Raw genomic sequence first — 21,402 nt, forward strand, 5'->3', positions numbered from 1 at the left:
TGTTTATCGGATCACCGTGTTGGCTTATGCAATTGAATAAAAATGATGTTTTGACTGAAAAAATTGACCGCATGTAATCCCCCCTTAAGACCTAAAATCTTGACAAAACTATGCCTACTTAATATGATTGAATTTTAATTCTGTATAAATATTTGGGCTCATGAGCTTTTTTCCTAGGTTACCGTGGAAGTCGGATTAATAAAACAATATAAAGGATACTAAAAACTTAAGAAATTAAAATAGGATTTAAACACAATTTTAATTGAAATATAAAATTATTTACACAATAACCTTGAAAAGAGGACGATTAACTTGACATTTTTATATAAAATTCAAATTGGACATTCTACGTAGGCGTAATTTTGTCAGGATCTTAGGTCTAAAACTTCGAAAAAACCAGTTCGCTTTTAATCCTCTTAAGGCTGAAAACAGTTTATAACATTAAACTCTTCTTAACACGATATTGTAATTTTTTTTATGTTATAAAGGACTTATCAGGAATGATAGATTTGAGGTGATCGGACTTCATAATCATGATCCTGATATGGAATATTTGTCCGTTGTACGTGTAAAAAGCCAAATTCTTCATCGTTGTTCAACAGAATTGACCAGTCTTAAAGTCATTTATGATGAAGAAATAACACAGTAATACCTACCTTTAATAATAATTTAAAAATTAATATCAATGACGGCATTATTTATTACATTATTTAAACTGAGCTGATTAATTGTATTTAAAACTTGATGTCTCACAAACACAGGCGGAGGCAACTGTGGCAGCTGAGCTGCCTCACTTCAACCTATTTTATTGCATAGTGATCTGTGATCGTTTGGTTTATCCATAAGTTATTTACATAATATATATTTGTAATTAAAAAATCTAGCGAGCGTAAAAAATTGTTTAACCTAAATAGGCGTAAATAATTGCGTAGTTAATTATAATTTAAGTATATGTTGAATCAGTAAATTGATAAAATAGGTGTACGTCTTAGTACACTTTTAAAAACTAAGTCATGCTGTAAACTACGTTCATTTAAAAATGTCCGTATATTCCTCTTAATTTAATAGAAGTAGGTTAATTTAAGCATGTTGTAAGTGTTTTAAACTACCATTATTAATTATTTACAAACTACTAAAAAGACAAGGTTTTTTTAACACGCTTATATTAGCTTCACTTGTATGTATGTATGTTTGTATGTAACTATGTAACTAAAAGAGATAGGCAACCGAACGTACATGCATGTATTCATTGTTGCACTGGGCCGATGTCACTACATTTAAAAATAACATTATATATTGCCTCCCCTGTAATTGAAGCCCGCAAACGCTTGTGGTCATTAAAATGCATATTAAAAAGTTATTTTATACATCTTATTAGTATATTTTCATAGAACACTAAATAACTGTATACCTATAAACGTATTTCGTAAGCCTTTCTGTTCAATAATAATAAAACAAAATTTGTTTTATTATTATTGAACAGAAGGTATTTAATACTTAATGAAAGTCCTACCGTTTTTAAATATAAGAACACTTAATATTAAAATTAAGTTCTCAAATCAATCACCTCAGCATAAGCATAATTATTTAGTAGTTCAAGACTTACATATTCTAAACTTAGATTAAACCATGTTAACACTCAATTGACGTACACCAGCTTCTTGCGAACTATGGAACGGGCCAGGGCCGAGACTCAGCCATCGATACCCCAGACTCTCTTGGGATATGCGGGCAATTTGTCCGACCCGAGGTACCGTCATCTATTTTTAACGTCTAGCAACGAGGAGTTGTATAGGGGCTACATAGATGGAGGTGTAGAAGCTGGCGAAGCAGTGGTTTTCATTTCGCCTGCAATGATGAAGTAATCATTTAATTAACAATGAAAAAATATGTGTTACAACGAAAACATTGCCTTTGATCCCAAAAACATATTTCTTAAGTATTTAAAAAAAATATATAACTTATTTTAAAGAAAAACGATTAAAATTTGTATAAAATAATTTCTTTCAATTAACTATTATGAATTATCTCCAACAAAAACCTAACAGAGAAAATTGGTTAAGTTCCAAGACTAAATATCAAAGTAGTGATATTTACATTTCAAAAGCTTATCTAAGAGGAATTAGAGACATGTGAGTTAGAAAAACTGGGTGAATTGGTTCGTTTAAAGATAAACTGGCATTACTGAAACTTGGCCTAGCACACTACTGTACGCTTAGATAGCTGCTTGTAATATTTTGTGGACAAGTACAGCAGCATATTTAATATCAGTCCAATAGCAAATAGTTTTAATACCAATCTTCACAAATTAGAATATATAATTGCTTACCTAGATGATTTTTTTTATAGACAATATTATAGCTTAAATGTAATTTTAGTTTATTAGGCAGTTCACATGAATTACATGTAGATGGCACGTTCAAATCGAGGCCTATTCAGCCTCAAACTGAACAAGTTTTAATTATTATGGCCATTTACATGGATCAGGTAATAGAAAATATATAATAAATTTAAAAAACGATTTTTATGAGTTTACGATTAACATTTTTATTTATACGTTTACTTAGGCTTTTCCGGTTGCATTTGTGTTGATGACAAGGAAGACCGAGATCGCGTACCGGTGCGTGCTTGAATACGTAAGGGATCTTATTCCAGGCGGTATTCAAGCAGCAAACATCATTACTGACTATGAAACCGCATTAACCAATGCACTGAGGAATACTCTGCCAGCTGCCAACCTGCAGCGCTGTTGGTTCCACATGGTGCAAGTATGAAAAATGTTTTTAATAATTCTGTCATCATTTCCGGTGCTATAAAATATAGCATCGTGTGTTGCCATTTTAAAATGTTTATGGTAATTTTTAGGCACTTTAGAAAAAAGGTAAAGAGTTTGGCATGCGGCGACGTGAATATCGTAACGACTTGGCATTGCATAACATGTTCCGCATGTCGAAGGCTCTGGCCCTTTTACCGGTCGAGCACATAGCCGAGGGTTTTAACCTGATCAAAGAAGAGAGAAGTCACGCGGTAAACGAACAAATAGCTCGTCGATATATTAATTACTTCGAGAACCAGTGGATGAACCGTAAGTGTTTAGTACTGCAAACCTTAGAAAACAGTTTTTCAAATCACTTTGTATTATTATGGATATAATATTCATTAAATTTACCTAAATTAATAAGATTCATAATTATTGTACAGAAGCCTCCCCCTCCCCCAGTTGTAATACTAACAAAAGAAAAAAACAATTTGATTTTGTTTGATTTTCTCTCAATACTAACATAAAAGTGAAATGCGTACATCTATATGAAATAAAGATGCTTGATAATAATAAATAGTTAATTATTACAAAAAATACCTAATATATCCTCAAAAATGAGAAAATAGTTATTTAAAAAATAATTAATTTACCTTTGTACATAGTGGAGAGGAAATGGCAGAGTGGGTAAGGCATTAGTGTGTTTGGCACTCACTGTTGCCGGGCAAAAAATCGTTTGGTTAAAAGAAGCCGCCATCTCTCCGGCAATCACAGCTATAAACTTTTAAAACGCTCTCGACTCCAAAATACTGAATTTATTTTTATGTATATGAAATGCTCTGGGGTTAAAAAAAACTAAGCAAAAAAATATTATTTTTTACAAAAAATTTTCTTTTATTATCTCATTGTATAATACTTACTATAGGAACCGGTGCGCAGAATTTAGCGTTACGGACAGGCCAGGAGGACAAACAATGATCAGGAGGTCTTTCACAGAATTTTAAACCAACAAATGAATACAACAAAGACCGGGAATTTGGAATTTTACAAGTAAATCGAAATACTTGCTACAAAATAGTTAATTAGTTATAGAAATAATTTTTTTTTTTTTAATTACAGAGGTACTCCTGAAAATTGAGGGTATTTATAACCAAAAATATCAACAGCAGTTGGAGCGCCCCACATTAAGGCTACGTCGTCCACTATATGTGCAGCAGGACAGAACATAAGAGCGGCGACTGAAAGGCTGGAGCAAGGCTGCCTTACTGTTAAGGAATTTCTCTCCTACACAGGCCACTTGGCCTATAACATAGGTATACCGACAATAGTACTAAATAAAGACTGCCAGGCGAGCAACCGTCCGGTAAAATACCATCCTCCTCACAGGCGACGGACTGACGATCCGTCCCGGATAGCGAATTCATCAAGAAATCATCTCATGATTGCACGTTGGGCCTTCATGGCCGTTACGCTACAATTAAAAATAAAACCTTAATAACTAAATTTTTTTAATAAGGAATATAACAGGTTATAAATAAAGTTGTTTTATTTTAACTTAAAATTTAGAATTGGGAGATGGTGAGGAGCAAAATGCTCCCGTTGTTGAAGCTGCCGATCCTGTAGTTGAGGCTGCTCCTGTAGTTGAGGCTGCTTTTGTTGTTGAGGCTGCTCCGGCTGTTCAAGCTGTCCAAGATAATAACGCCATTCTTCTCAGTAAGGCTCTGAACAGAAATATTAAAAACAATTTGTTAACAATTATAATAGTATACAACATATTTCTTAATGGCAATACATTATATTATATATAAGAAAAAGGAAATATTAAACATGCAATATTTAAATTTAAAAAAAAAACTAATAAAATGACTCGTACACCTAAATAATAAAAAAGGATACCTTGTAAAAATATATTTTGTCCATATCATATTAATAATAATTTTTATGACCATTAATATTATTGTTGATAATCCGTTTATATTTTTATTTATTTGTGTTAATAGTTAATGATGACTATCACATACCCGAGGACGACGACGAAGTTCTCGCGTTTATCGGACAAATGGAAAGACAACGTTTGAGAAGGGAGCAAGATAATATTCCATTCGTTTCGGCTAATTTAAATGAGGATATAACACCGCGACAAATAAACAGTTGTGGCATTTGCTTGGCAGCCACTAACACACATGCTTGCATTCCGTGTGGGCACAAATGTTTATGTCACGATTGCGGTGAGGATGTGAGGGGCAGAGGGCGTTGTCCCATTTGCAATTCTGACATCTATATGATTGTCAGAATTTTTGACTAACATCATATTGTGTAAATATTATTTTGTATATAAAATTAATTCTGTAAATAATAAGTGTAAATAGCGTAAATATTGTAAATTGTAAAAATAGGGGATTGTGATAGATCGCCTCCTCGTGGTACCCCCTGGGCAACGTTCATCTTCTCAAGACGAACGGCTAAAGATCTATTAACTCAGTGGCCAAACTATCATTTATAACGTTCTCCTGGCCTGATAATATGCAACCAAACCGAACACAATCGAATCGAAAGATTCTCAGGCCACCTAAGAAAGCTAGGGTCTACCCTACGCATTTGCCAAATCAATATTGAAGGTATTAGCAGATCAAAAAGTGACTACATCTCCCGAATCCTCAGGGAACAAGACATCAATATAGAGGACCCAGAATCGACTCCATATAATTTTGGAAGTGTTGTATAATGATAAATGAGTTTTTTTTTAAATGAACATTCATACTCGTAAAAATCAAATATTATGCCTATCAACGAATATAAATAGTATAGTATAAATATTAATATAAAGGGCTGCGGGAAAAAAGATCAATGTAAATTTTTTTTTGAAAATTAGATTTTGGTATCAAATTATTTGTATTGACGTATTGTATCTTTTATGCGCTCGAACTAGGGAAAAAACAGATTAGTCGAGTGAATAAAAATATATTAAATTTTTCCCAACTAATAAATATAAAAATATTAAAAAAAAAATAAATAAATAATTAAAAAAAAACCAGAATAAGCAAGTCACCGTACGGTACCACTGCAGGTAGAAGAATAAACATACCGCGGACGCGGTGGCCGGTCACCGGTGGATCGGCACTGGGCGGCAAAATTGTTCGATGAAAATATTTTCGGAACTATTATTTTCGGCGTTAATGTTTTTCAGCTATAATAATTTTCGGTAAAATTATGGTCGGACCAAATACTTTCGGCTAAAATATTTTCGGCTTTTTTATAGCCTCCCAATAAAATAATTCTTTGTATAATAGGATAATCTTGAAATATTTTACAAAATAAATAAAATATATTATATTACTTTTTATATCCACTGTACTACTGTAAATTTACTATCGGAATTTAATTCTATCAGCTTTAACGATTACGCTGTAAAGCAAAGGAAGTGTAATGGTGTATACAGTAGCTCAAAAGGGATGAATGGGGTTGCCTAGTATACCAAAGAGTTACTGTAGTGTCAATTGTGTAATGTATGTATAATGTTGATAATTTGAAAACTTTAATAATTTAAAAAAGTTCCTTTTTCGGTTATCATTAGTACTTAAACTAGAATTGCCTCACCGGTGCAACAAACAGTTAACTAAACAAAATACAATTGTGAATAAAATTCACACACAACAAATTAACTTAATTTCTGGCCAAGGGTGTAGCGAGGTCATTGTTCCCAAATCCATTCGGCCGACTGACTTTACAAAAACAAAATGTACACGCACAAGAACTAATTAGTCATTTTTTCCCCTTACTTTTTAATTTTCTCAATGTTCTTATGTTAAAATTTTAAAACTAATATATACGCAAAAATAAGAATACTTTTAAATGAATATATTTATAAAAAAAAATGCAATGGATACAAAAAGTGGTTAAATGTTATTTCATATTTTTTTTTAGAACCGCCATTGTTAAGACCATTTTTTAATAAATAATAATATAATTTTACTTAATACTAATAAAGAATAACAAATATACGAAGTAAAACAGGGCTGCGTATACTTTCGTCCCTAAGAAGGTATATTTGGCAGGTAATTCAACCGGCGCGGCAACTTTAAAACATTAACTTCCATTTTGTACCTATACACTTTGCAATACGTACTAAAAAATATATAGATTATAGGTGATACCTACACGTATTTATAAAATAAACAAAGATAACAGTTCAATAATAGGTAAACAGTTTTCTAGAGATAATAAAATATCGTTTTTTTGGTGGTGAAAAATATACGTTCGGACTTTTTGTCTCTTTCAAAATGCCATCTGGAAATATTTTTTAAAAACAGCCTCGTTTGAGTCGTTAGCTAATAATTACTCCTTAATAATATGTCATGCTGGCAGCACAACTAACACCATTAATAATCGTATATTGTATACAAGTATTGTTAGTGTTGGCATTACTGAGAGGCGGTTTTTTTAGGGGCGGCGATTTGTCCGGCGGCGTTTTGTCGATTTTTTGTCCGGCGGCGTTTTGTCGGGCGACCTTTTGTCGTTTTTCCGATACAGTGCATCCGGCACAGAAGTGTCAGCTAAAACACGTTCAGTGACATTATTTTCGGACTTATTATCGCCGTAAATAATTCGGCAGTATCATTACCCTATATTATAGGGCCTATAACATTAAAATAATAGAATCTAAATTCAAAATCGCCTCGGTTAATTGTCAGGTTTAAAGCCCAAAAATTACACCCAAAACAGTGAAATGCAAAAAACTATTAATTTCTTAAAGGTGAATGTACCTATAATAGAAGTCAAGTTATAGTTAAAAATAATAGTAATTGATATTTGTTTAAAATTACCGAGTTTGAACAATTTTTCCATTTGAGGAGTGATTTAATATATCCTTTATTTTTTTTTCATTTTGGCTAATCGCTTTTTATTTTTTGGAATACTTTCTATTTTAACATATATAAACTTAACTTATAGACTTATATATAACCTATGGTATACGCTTTACACAAAAGTTGTGACAACATAAATGTACGAACTACGACTTGTTTGTACTATTTCATGGGACTAATTGTACATATAAGTACAGAGTATATTTACATTCCCCCGGACTTTTGAGACAACTATTATTTTTAAAACTAGAGATACAGATAAAGATGTCTAGAGGTTAGTCGGCTAAATGTCTGTTATGGTTTACCTTTGTGAAACAAAATTTGTTCAAACGTAGTATGTTATATGTCAGTACACAGCGGTTCTGAGGGGGGTGCCCGGCTACGCCGGCCATGGTGTCGTGACATATTTAATAGATAAGTTAATAATACATTCATATTTTTTTGATCCATATATTTAAATCCATAAATTGATTTTTTTTTAGATGGCTAACCAACAGTTCATCCTACTAAATGATCATAATTAAAAATTTTAAAATAATTTTATTATTCATTATGTAGTATTAATTTTAAAAAATATAGCAAAATCTATAGTTTTAACTTTTTTAGAGTGGAGCGAATACTTATATTATACTTCTATAAATTATAAAATAATAAATTAAATGTTGATGTTGAATTTCAATATAAATTAAAAAATGTATTGTTCTTATTTTTGCTATTTTTATTCAGTGCTTCAGATATTATAATATTAATCATTTATTAAATGAAAAATTAGTTTCAATAAAAATGATAATATTTTATTTTTTAGATTCCGAATTCGTACGGCCCGTGACAATATTTTCCGTGACTTTACGGCCTCCCCGCGCAGACTTGTATGTAAACCTAACCTAACCTAACCTACTTAACCTAACCTTGTGTGTATATATTTCCAAAAGTACTTGCACAAGACCGGTGACGAGTTAACGTATACAACGATTTGTTTTTAAAAAATCGATCAGGACATGAAAAAAAAACACCATGTCGTCGTCGTGTCGGCGATGGTAGCATAAAATCCTCTAAACAATATTTCCTTATAATAATAATATTACTATGACGTATCTTAAGACAATCTTAAGATCATGGGTCGTCGCGTACTACCGCACAGCTGAAAGAATATTGTGACCCACACTGCAAAAGCAATTACTTTGGGTAAACAACGATTTAAAAAGTTGTTGTTACAAATCGAGTTTCGTTTGCATAGAGTTGTTTTCTACTCAAATCTTTAATATAAACAGGGCAAGATGTTTTTTAATGTACGGTATTAATACTAACCTAACCGCCACCACGTGGTACAGGTAGGGTTAAGCGGGACGAATGTAAAAGCGTTGTATTTTTCAAATGTCAGTAAAAGTATTGAGTTAAAGCTAAAAGTAATTGTCGACGGTATCTAAAAATAGCTTCACTACATATGTTCTGTTGTATGACGGTATTAATAAAAACGATCCGATAACATGCGATATTTCTACAAAATATATTTGCATAAAAAAATGAACCAGTAAACTTGTGAAATACAAAATCATATTATTTTACAATATTATGTAGTTTGTGTTCCAAGTTGGCATAAGACGGGTTACGCACCATGGCTGTGGCGTACAGCTGCTTGGAGTATATACAATTAGTTTATACAATAATAATATAAGTTATGTGAAAATTGTTAATGTATGATAACATTATATGATATGTGAACGTTTCAAATGAATAACAATATAAATTACAATGACACTGACGATTATCCATACTAGAAACATCGGCAGAAATACCATGATAGTCAGAAGTTTCAGCAACAGTGCATAAGAAGTCAATACAAGTAGCCACGGTGCAATAGCCGTAAGTAAGAGTACCAGTATGACAATACTAGCAAAAATCAGCACAATAGCTACTGCACTGACCACAACTCCGTAACACACCTTTGCGAATAGGCCTATGCCCATTTCTCGGATGCCAGTCAGAAAGGTCATTCCAACAACCTGTTAAATACATTTGAAGAATACAGCGATAGAGTTAAATTCAACAATTAATTTTAAACTTACAAGTTCTGGTCGGTGGGGTAGGTATATAACTGTTAAAAACAAAATAATATGTAAATTTCTATGAGAAGTTTATTACCTGTGTGTCGACCTGCAGGATCGGCAAATTTGGTTTTCCAAATTCAATAAGTGAAGTTCTGTCAAGGTTTTTGACTTCGGGCAACACCATGCCATAACCCGGGTAGGAAATCATATCTACACTGCAGTGCAAATGGCGGCTGTCCATCGTCAAATTCCAATTGACTTGTTCTTCCTTATATAACTTTTTGAGAGAGGTATTTTATATTTTAATAGATTTCGGAAAAACTTTTAAGCGCAAAATATTTAAATTTCTATGAGAAGTTTATTACCTGTGTGTCGACCTGCAGGATCGACAAATTTGGATTTCCAAATTCAATAAGTGAAGTTCTGTCAAGGTTTTTGACTTCGGGCAACACCATGCCATAACCCGGGTAGGAAATCATATCTACACTGCAGTGCAAATGGCGGCTGTCCATCGTCAAATTCCAATTGACTTGTTCTTCCTTATATAACTTTTTGAGAGAGGTATTTTATATTTTAATAGATTTCGGAAAAACTTTTAAGCGCAAAATATTTAAATTTCTATGAGAAGTTTATTACCTGTTTGTCGACCTGCAGGATCGACAAATTTGGATTTCCAAATTCAATAAGTGAAGTTCCGTCAAGGTTTTCGACTTCAGGCAACACCATGTCAATACCCGGGTAGGAAATTATATCTATACTGCAGTGCAAATGGCGGCTGTCCATCGTCAAATTCCAAATGACTTGATGTAGTCCTGATTGGCTCATTGTTCCAATCAACACAACGATCATCAACACAAAAACCGTATAATACAATTTATACATATTGTATTAGTTGTTAGAAATCCTTCGAAACAGGAAAAATTAGAAAAAACGGTTCGGAGAAATATGTTGTTTTACACTGAAATGGTGCGGAGATACAAATGTAATATTAACATCAATAATAACAGTTACGATATAAACAAGCCGTTTTTAATACATATGTACCTATATTTAGAGTATTTGCCAGCATATAAATAAGTATATAATATGTTTTTAAATAACATATGTGTTACTTTTTCTTTTTTGAGTGCCGTAATCGTATATGTTAGACTTATCTTCTAAGATTACTTTTCCAACCCATAAATTGTATGAAAAAAATTGTGTTTTATTTTATAAAATATTATTTTACACCAATTCCTTATAACTATAGGTATATTGTAGGAAAATGTATTTATTATTTTATCGGTTGAGCCCTGCATTAATTCACTTTCAAAATAATTGTAATTTTTCAGTTTTTTTACACGTGTATTGTTCAAATAATAACATGTTTTCATATGAAACTAAAAAAAAATGAGAAGCTTCTCTAAAAAAGATTCTATCAATTTAAAAAAAAATATTAGCTTCTAGTACACATTTTATAAAAGCGATACCAAAAGATCTGATTTAGCTTTACTGATTTATTCTATAAAATTATAAATATATATTTTATGATGAATATACTTGATACTTATATGCACAAGTGTAATTTCATAAAATGCTTATATGCGATAATGCAATTTTTTTGCGCGACCCCCTCCCTCATTTTTTTCCAATAACTAAAAATAATAATTCATGCATAATTGTCTGAAATCGGGTGAAACTGTTTTTTCAAAAGATATTAGTTTTTAGCCATAGAATTAAAATTTTTGGGACTTCACATTGCACTTAAGAAATATTGTAAGCATTTCAAAAATGTCCTTATTTTGTCAATTACGTATATTAATGACTACGAACTGTCTGTTTATAAGTGAAAAATATTGTTAAAGTCTCCAAATACATTATAACTATTATTTTAATAAAGTTTCTTTTTTACAGTCTGGAAATTGTTTTCTACTGTACTCACTTACAACTTGTAGCACTAACTGTTAATTTTACAATTCGTGTATTAAAAAAACAAGTTCTTAATACTTGTACATTTAATGGCAATTTACTTACTGTTACTTAATTTGAATAATTATTAATTAAATGAATGTTCTCAGAAATAGCCAAGGAACCAAATGTCTATTTGAAACATGAAAAAATGAGTCATAGTGTACACGTCATTATATGACCTTTTTTACACCGTCTGGTGTAGATAAATAATTGTACCTACTACAACTTTGTGTTCAAATCTAAGGTGTTATTACGAAAATTAAAAATGTTATTGTCATTATCGATGGTTATTAGTAAAATAAAAACTTTAATAATCCTATCATATAATATACTACTTGAATTTCAAATGTATTAATTTCGTACATTATAAATAAGGTGTTAAACTTAAAGATTAAATATATAAAATGGGTTATCAGCAATGTTGAATATGTTATAATCATTTTAAATAGACTTAGTTAGGAAATGAAATCCTCTTTTAGGGACTTAAAGCTATAAAGGTGTGCAAAGTACACCAAGTAGGTCAGTACAGTGGGGTCAATGCGTAATGGATCAAAGCATGGTGGGTACGTAGATATCAAGACAGATAACCAATATTTGGTTTAAGGGAAGACCCAAATTTTGAATTACTGAAATTAAAAAAAATTACATATTAGGCTATAATTAATCTATAAATATATATATATATATATCAGAAATGTTTAAGAGTTTATAATTATTTTGAATAGACTTCTTAAAGATCTAAAAGTCTAAAAAATAAGTAGAAAAAATACGTGATTAAGTATTGTTTTTGTACATAAGACAAAAAAAATATTAAGGTTACATAGTATTTGAAAACAACAACTTGTTTTTTATCATTCGTAGGCTGTAGCCAAGATTATTAATTCTAAAATTTCAACCTATATTGAAATAACAATATACATATACAGGGTGATCCAACTAACGTAAGACACTCATTTTCTCTGAAAGTATAAATATTTTGCGAATTTTTTTTTTCCTAAAATTTTAGGTACATATTTAGCTACATTTTTCAATATTTAGAAAAATTTTATCTTCAACCCTTATACGTTAAATAAGTACGAACCTCGTTTTTTCAAATGGGAACATATGTTTTAAATTCCATAAATATAAAGACAAAAAATCTAATAAAATGTTAGCGTTTGAATTTTTAATTTTCATCCATTTGTTCGCTGTTTATGACTTTGTAAAGATTTGAATTTTTGTCTATATTTCTTAATAATTTCATTCGATTCGACAAAGACAAGTAGTTTTATTACGACGGTCATCACATCAAATATAATAATAATTTGATGTTAACGCATTCCGTATCATAATCAGATATAATAAATAACCACACATTATTAGACGAAAGGTAGACTGTTACAGATAACGGACTTTACACTTTAACCTAATCTAGCTGGAGCTAGTCATTAGCTGGTTATCTCGGATAACAATCTAGTATCTAAACTATGCATCAGTTACCACGGAATAATCGAGTGACCAGTACCCATAATATATTTTATTATTTGTACATAACCTCTGTCGCTAACAAATTTTAACTTCACAGTTCACACATTTTCCATTAGTGAAATGAGAAATTACAAACTTAATTAAAAAATGATAGTAAATTTACATTTTACTTTATAGTAAATACGATAGCATGCTCATTGTAGTTAAGTCATAACTCGTTATTTTATAGTTTTTGAAATATTTGCATAAATATATCAATTGATAATATTTGCTCTCGACTTTATTTTGACGTTACATTCTTGGACACACCATTAATTTAATAGGTAAGTGTATTAAAGTTTAATAGATAATTTAATACAATACAAATTCAATTAGCTTTTTTATTTTAGGTTGAATGCTTTTTTCCGAAAATCTTTTATCATTTAAAAATCAATGTTATCATGTCAGAAATATCTATGGCGTTGAGAATAGGCTATACCAATTACTATGGAAATGTCTTTTCAATTGGACCCAAGACTGAAGACCTTACAATTTTAAATCAAGGTGTAAATTATACATATAAAGCATTAATTTAATAGGTAAGTTTATTAGAGTTTAATGGGTAATTTAATTCAATACGATTTCAATTAGCTTTTTTAATTTAGGTTGAATGCTTTTTTACTGAAAATATTTCATCTTTTAAAAACCAATGTTATCATGTAAAATTGGTTTTGAGTATGACATATCAATTGCTATGGAAATGTCTTTCCAATCGGACCCAAGACAATTATATATCAAGGTGTAAATTATAAGTATAAAACATTTATTTCTAATGTGACATTTTTTCATGTGAATGTATAATATCAACACTAAGCAATTTGAATGAAAAGTGTGTTGTGTTAACTTAAAATAATTATTAATGCATGTATTTGTGTATGTGGGTTGATAATACTTATATACCCGTTTCATTTATTTTTAAAAATATCAGTAATTAATGTATGAATTTCATACTACTACATACAAGGAATCCGCTTCTTGATTATACCAATATTTATAATAATATGTAAGTATATTATTTTTATTTGATTAAACTTATCTAAGGTAGTTCAAATGTCTGCTTTCAGTTTAGTTATTTCTTACAATGATATAACCCATATATTGTGTGTCTGACATACATTACGGATATTTTATCATAAAGTTTTAGCTATAACTGACACAGGTATTTGGCTATCACAGTTAAATTTTATATCAAATTTATTAATATACAATAATTCTCTCTTTAAAAAAGTAGTAATTCTATTAATTTGTATTTAATGAATTCAGTAAATCAAGTAAATTATTTTTTTGAACTTGCCTAAGATAATTCTTATAGTTAATTTTATTTATTGAATTTTGATTTTGTTAGATTTGTTTAATTACCAACGATTGTTAAAAGAAAAAAATTTAAATCAGTATTATAGAAGTTGAACAATTTCAAATGTATAGATATTGTTTTTGTTTAATATTTTTGATTGAATATTTTCAAAATAGTAACATTTGTAATTTTTAAATTTATTGTTGTATTAATAATTAGTTTATGAATATTTTATTAGTTAAATACTTATATTATCAGACAAAAGATTATTATTGTTCTTTAAATGTTATACTATACTATATATTTGTCGTTGAAATTTATCAACACAATTGTTTGACTATGTGTTATCAATGTTCAAATTTTGTAAACTACACAGTAAAAATTAATAAAAATTGTTTTTAACTCTTTAAAGTAGGAAAATTGTCGCATACGCATTACAGCAAATATTCTTTTAACCATTATTTGCATCATTAAAGGTAAACAAATTTTATTTTTAACAACTATGCATTATAAGTTAGTATAATTGATTTTATCAATCCGGCGACGGATTGACGACCCGTCCCGGAAGCAAATTCGTCAAGAAACCATCTCATGATGGCAGCGTTGGGCCTTAAAGGCCCGTTAAGCTTGAAAAAAAAAAAAAAAATTGATTTTATAATTATTTGTATTCATACATAAATATAGTATACATGTATGTATGTGTATAAAATCAGACAAACTTGTCACGTACAAATTCCATAAAATTTAAATCCTTAAAAATGTGTTTTATTACAGAATAATTGTTAAATTTAGATACTACAATTTAGCTAAGGCTATTTTTGATTTAATATTGCCACTTTTACATAATCTTAGTAAAACGTACCCGTTATAATAGTTTAATAATGTCAATACTTTAATTTGTATAGTAAACAAGGAAATATCAAATAATGGTTTTCTTTTTAAACAACTAAAATCTATTAAGCTTTTAATTTTCTAGATATTAAATAGTGAAGAAAATAATAAAAATAAGAAAATACTGATTATACATAAAATCAAAATTAGCAGATTCAACTGTAAAAGAATTAACTTTTCAATTTGAAATTTTTGAAACAGACATATTTTATTATAAAGGCTTTAGAATCACTATTATTATAACATTATACACCTTATAAGTTATAATAATAATTAGTAAGTACTAATAAAAAGATAAGAACATATAAACTATTTAATTTAATAGTTATTAATAAAATAAAAAAGACAAGTTCTGATAATTTAATGTTTGCGTGACACAAACCCTAACTTTATTTCTGAAGTTTGAGTATCACTGTGTGATTTTGTGTAATTGAGTCACAAACTATTGATCCATATTTTTATTAACGGGATCTTAATAAGAAATAACTTGACTTAAAAAAAAATGAAATATCAATGATGTTGAAAAATTTACCGTTACAGAAAAATCAAATCTTTTTTACCAACAGGATGAGGAAAACAGAAAAAAAGTAAAAGTACTTTGAATCACAGTTTGGAACTACCGGCTTAAATTAAGTTGATAATTAATACAATTTCAAACTTAACTGTGATTTAGTTGTAGGTTCCTAATACACTGTTTACAAAAACATCTAGTCTTTAGACAACTTAATCATTTAAACACAGTCCACTTTATTGCATTATTTTTTATTAATAAAGTTGTTTATATAATAAAAAAAAGTTAGTTATAAATGTAAAATAAGCAACATTTTAAATATTTACTGTAGAATTAAAATAGTAAGCAAATTAAATCCAAAATTCCTTATTTAGTGTAAATTGTTTAAATAATTGTTTAAAACAATTATTTGAGCACAGAACATATTTTGAATAAATTGAACATAACTAAACAAATAATAGTAACGCTTCGCGACGCGTGTCCATTTAATGTATGCACTTATGAGATTGTAAGCCAAATTTTAAAGCTATTGTTTACTACCTATAAAAACTAAAAATTATAATTTTCAAATAGCATAATAATGATCTGTTGTACTGTGCTGTTACTTGCTGAATGTAGAACATAGATAGTAGAAAAATATGATAACTAATGATAATAATATTTTGTATTATCATCATAGCAGCAGTTATCAACCTACTTGTACCACGGTTTTTGATTGTTGTGGTTAAATAGCCATTCGTTAGCTGCTGTCAATATAGGTCTGTCAACCTACCTGTCATGACGGTGTGTTAGAAAAGTCGGTAATCTATAAATATGAAACGCTGGTCAAACAAAATATCACAAAACATTTTATTGTGTTTGGTTATCTGTGTACTCATCTATCGGACAATGCGATCATAAATAAGTATTTTATTGGCTCCCGGTCTTTGGAAAACCAAAGAAATATAACAATATTTAAGAGAAAATGTAATATCTTTACAAAGTCATAGCTAACGACTAGATGGATAAAAATTAATAATTCAAACGATAACATGTTTTTAAATTTTTTGCCTACAAATTTATGGAATTAAAAACATATGTTGCCATTTGATAACGTGAACTTAGACCCTTTTTATCGTATAAGGGATGAAAATAAAAATTTTCGAAGCATTGAAAAATGTAGTAAAACTTATACCTAAAAGAATAGGAAAAAATGTTTTTTCAAAATATTCATATTTTCCGAGAAAATGAGTGTCTTACGTTAGCTGGATCACCCTGTATATATTAGGGTGTACCAAAAAAAAATTGTTTTTTTTGTTCTTCTCTTGACATTATGTTCCATGGGGTAAAATAATATTTCCCAATTTTTTTGAGATTTTTAAAATTATTTTTAGAGATTGCGAGCATCAGTTTTCCAAAATTTTTTAGTTTTTAATTTTTTTAAAGTATAAATATCAATTCATCATTAAAAAAAGAGGAATAAACCAGTATTTTTTTATTTTTTACAAAAAAAACTACTATGCAACTAATTTAGGCCTTAGAATGTAAAATTTGCGAAAACATTGATATATGTACCCTTAAACTATTAAGGGTACATACCCTAAAATATTTTTAATTTATTCCTCATTTAGTTGCAAAGGATTCCAAAATACATCACACATTATTCTAACATAAGATCAGAAAAAAAATTAAATAAAAAAAAAACAAGATTCGAATACTGTTACTTAACAAATATATATTTTTTTAGTTCATAGTTTTTACAAGTAATTAACAAAAAATAATATTATTTTATAAAATTAAAAAAAAACTTTATATAGAACATAACACATTATTCTAACAACAGATCAGAAAAAAAATGATTTAAAAAAAAAAAAACAAGATTTCATAACACACTCTTTAGGCATTATGATTGCTTTGGTCAGCTATTATATATTATATATTTATTATATCAATATTATTATATAAATTATATAATGGCCTTTGCTGCCGAGGGTAATAATAATAAAAAAAATATATTTGTATTCAAAACTTGTTTTTTTCTTCTAATCTATTGTTAGAATAATGTGTTATGTAAGTATATCGAAATTGTTCGCAACTAAATGAGGAATAAATTAAAAATATTTTATACTCCTAAAAAAAATATTTTAGAGTACTATTAAGTAGTATTAAGGGTGTATATATATCAATGTTTTCACAATTTTTACATTCTAAGGCTTAAATTAGTTGGATAGTAGTTATTTTGTAAAAAAAAAAAAATAAATACCGGTTTATTCCTCTTTTTCTAATGATGATTTTGTATACAAGCAACATTTTGTTTAAAACTGATATTTATACCTTAAAAAAATTAAAAACTAAAAAAAAAAATCTTTTAAAAATTGATACCTACAAAATGATTTATCTTATAAAGACCACATAATGGCACCTTAAAATTGCAAACAGTAATTTGCTTTGTATCTATTTTTTTTTTGCATTAGGTAAACAAAAGTCGGAGGAAAAAAATTATAAGAGTATTACACGTCAGTACAATATGTAATTTTTTGTATAAAATAGTTTAAACAATAATAACAATAATGAAGTAAATGTCTGGTGTTATTTCTGAATTAGAAAAAAACATTTTTTTCTTTAGTGTCTTTAATCTCAGCTTCAGTGTACATTATTCATTGAATTTTTAAATTCCTCAATGGATACTTAACGTTAATATTTTTAAGTGTAAATATAAATCTTATACTTTTCACTCCAATCAATGCACGTTTTTCATCATTATGTTGTTACATTATTGTAAACGATTTTTTTTGGAATTAATTTAAAACTGCATTCAAGTTATTTTTGAAAATAACACACATTTTATTATTATTTTTTCTACATACCATAATGGTCAATTTATCGTTAGCAAACATTTAATTTGATTTATAAACATTTTTGGATTTAGCGGATATGCTTCATAAGGAGTCAAACGGTCAGTATATATGTTTTGAATATATATACTAAAAAATTTTATACCTGTTAAGTGTAATTTTTCTTCTTCTTAATATTGTTGTTGGACACGAGCTTGATATTTTATTTCTAGAATGTCTTAATGGCTAGTAAATTGTGTGCAATTTTAAAAGTATCTACTTTAAAATAACCTAGTGTTCTGATAACTCTGAATGTTTGTAGAAGACAGAAGTGTAGAAGAAAAAGCAAAAAAGATGGGCCAAATATGTGCGAAATGTTTAAAGAAGTGTGCAAATAAAGGCGAAGATGCTGTGTGTTGCATACCTTATTTTTGTTGTATTGTATGTAGTTGCCGTGACTCAAAACCATTGAACACCTAGGTAGGCTATTCCTTATTTAAAATGTTTCTAATTAAAAAAAAACTTATATAATTACTATTGTAGTTCACTGTGGTAATTATTAAAATAAAGTAACTTTTTTCCGATAAAGGAATATAACAAATTTGATGTAATACGTTCAGATTTATAAAAACAAAAGCACATATTTAATGCGCCATTAGAAATTAGATGTTAAATAATTGATTTAGCTGAAAGAGTTTAACGCAAATCTTTATTATACTAAATTTTCCAAAATAATTTATACATTACTTGTGAATAACATATTTTAAAAGGAAATTTATTTAATGTATCATATGAATATACACAATTCCTTTCGATTCCCATACAATCGTTTATCAAATTGTGTATAAAATGTATTAAAACCAAAAATAATGTATTTCACTTAACCGTAATTAACTATTACTATTTAGAAATGTTTTGCCTTTTTGTTAATTACACATTTTAATTATTATTGACTGAAAATCACACATTTGTTTACTCATTTTTGTGTATTGAAGACAGTAATATTATTACTGGAAACATTTTTACAACAAAAAATTAAGTAAAAATATAGCTATAAATTCGTGTTTGACAAAACTATTATGTTTTAGAGGAACTCGTCAAAAATTAATATTACTTATGTTACATCAGTTATGTAAATAGGTATAGTTGATTTAACCAAATTGTCAGTTAACCATTTTAATTTCCCATACTAATTTTAAAATTCTTAAGATTAAATTTATAATTTATTTTATCATTTAGATTTCTATAATCATGTTTTAAAACTGCAACTCATCCGATTCTTACACCATGTCACACTGTCAACCTGCTGAGCAGTTCACTTTAATAAACATTCTATTATTATTATCTATCAGTTGTCAAGCAAAGGAGTGTGGTTGTTTCATAACGTTTTTCAGTGTCTAAAACATTATCCAACAAAAACTGTAACCATGTTAACGAATGCGCATATATTATATGAAACAAAATTCAAATCTATAACATGTGAAAAAAAATATACAGCTACAATTAAAATAGGTAGTAAAATCGTCAAACCAGTTGAGCAAAGACAGAAATATACATTTTATTATAAAACTAATATTCTAATTTCTTATACAAGTGTAAAAATAAATTATAACAAATAAAAAATACAATTTAAACAATTAATATTGTACAGAATAGAGAACAAAATATAATTCAAAAACAAATGTTAAATATTATGTAAAAAAAAAAACATATATATAACATATATGTTTTATATGTAAGAAAAATCAATCAAAAAACGAAAACATGGTAAATAATAAACTTTGCGAATTAAATGTATACAAAAATCAAAAAATTATTACTAAAATTTAATATTTAGTAAACAAAGTAATAAACGAAAAAAACAATAGTTTTAAGGTAAAATTGAACTGAAAAAGTAGGATAATAGTAAAACAAAGCGTACAACAAAAGCTAAACATAACAATTAACAACGAACCCGTATAAGTTCGTCAGGGGTACAGTCCATGAGCTGATTTATGGAAAACTTGATCTGAAAAAATAGTAACAGTGAAACATAGAGCGTGTACAACAAAAGCTAAACATGACAATTAACAACGGACCCGTATAAGTTCGTCAGGGGTACAGTCCATGGGCTCTGCGTCCGTCGATTCCCAGTCCATGGGCTCCGCGTCCGTCGATTCCCAGTCCATGGGCTCCGCGTCTGTTGTCGATAGTTCCCAGCTCGTGGGTTTATCAACATGACGCCAGTCCATTGGCTCGTGGTTTGAAGTCCCGGAAATTAGGCCAGCCAAAGCTGGCGGTGTATTAAAGAGCCATTTCATTACGGACTCCTGTTCCATCCTCAGTACGTCCCACTGGGAACGGCCAGGAATCGACCGAAACGGCGAGGAATGCTCTTCAGGCATCGCGTAAAACATACTTGGGGAAAAAATTACTGGTGTGTGTAGAAAATTGTAGAAAATTGTGCGTAATTGAAACGGTGGCGGGCAAGTGAAAAGTAAACGTATTCAAACGTCGAGGGTAGCTAGACAACGGCAGAGAAAACTAGCCTTGACGACCAAAAATACATAATTACTTGGATTATTATTTATTACCGTCTTTTAATAGAACGGTTACTATGATGATTGAAATAACCTTTTGTTTTTTTTAAATAGTTTATTCAATTTAAATTAATATATATTTTATACTTCAAAAATCTGTATTTAAGGGGCAATTTGAGTTGAAAATTTAGAAGATAATACTATAAGATGCAATGTTCAACAAATGACTGAATTTTTAAATCTCATT

The 21,402-nt window shown here is 29.0% G+C and overlaps 2 long non-coding RNA genes across 2 annotated transcripts; one reads left to right on the forward strand and one right to left on the reverse strand.

The window, feature by feature from the left end:
* Positions 1-2,802: 2,802 nt before the first annotated feature.
* On the reverse strand, positions 2,803-3,910 carry LOC126833151 (uncharacterized). Its single transcript, XR_007684894.1, has 3 exons — positions 3,679-3,910; positions 3,412-3,613; positions 2,803-3,302 (listed from the first exon to the last, which is right to left on the reverse strand). It is a non-coding gene; the product is annotated as an uncharacterized LOC126833151 (long non-coding RNA).
* Positions 3,911-13,270: 9,360 nt separating this feature from the next.
* LOC126833153 (uncharacterized) lies at positions 13,271-14,002 on the forward strand. The gene is made up of 3 exons (XR_007684897.1): positions 13,271-13,411; positions 13,478-13,666; positions 13,733-14,002. It is a non-coding gene; the product is annotated as an uncharacterized LOC126833153 (long non-coding RNA).
* The last annotated feature ends 7,400 nt before the right edge of the window (positions 14,003-21,402 follow it).

Source organism: Adelges cooleyi, unplaced genomic scaffold (genome assembly GCF_023614345.1).
Source record: "Adelges cooleyi isolate 19-005CV unplaced genomic scaffold, UGA_ACOO_1.1 ACOO_flye_CR_arks_rails_tigmint_CR_PRNA_191, whole genome shotgun sequence".
NCBI lineage: Eukaryota > Metazoa > Arthropoda > Insecta > Hemiptera > Adelgidae > Adelges > Adelges cooleyi.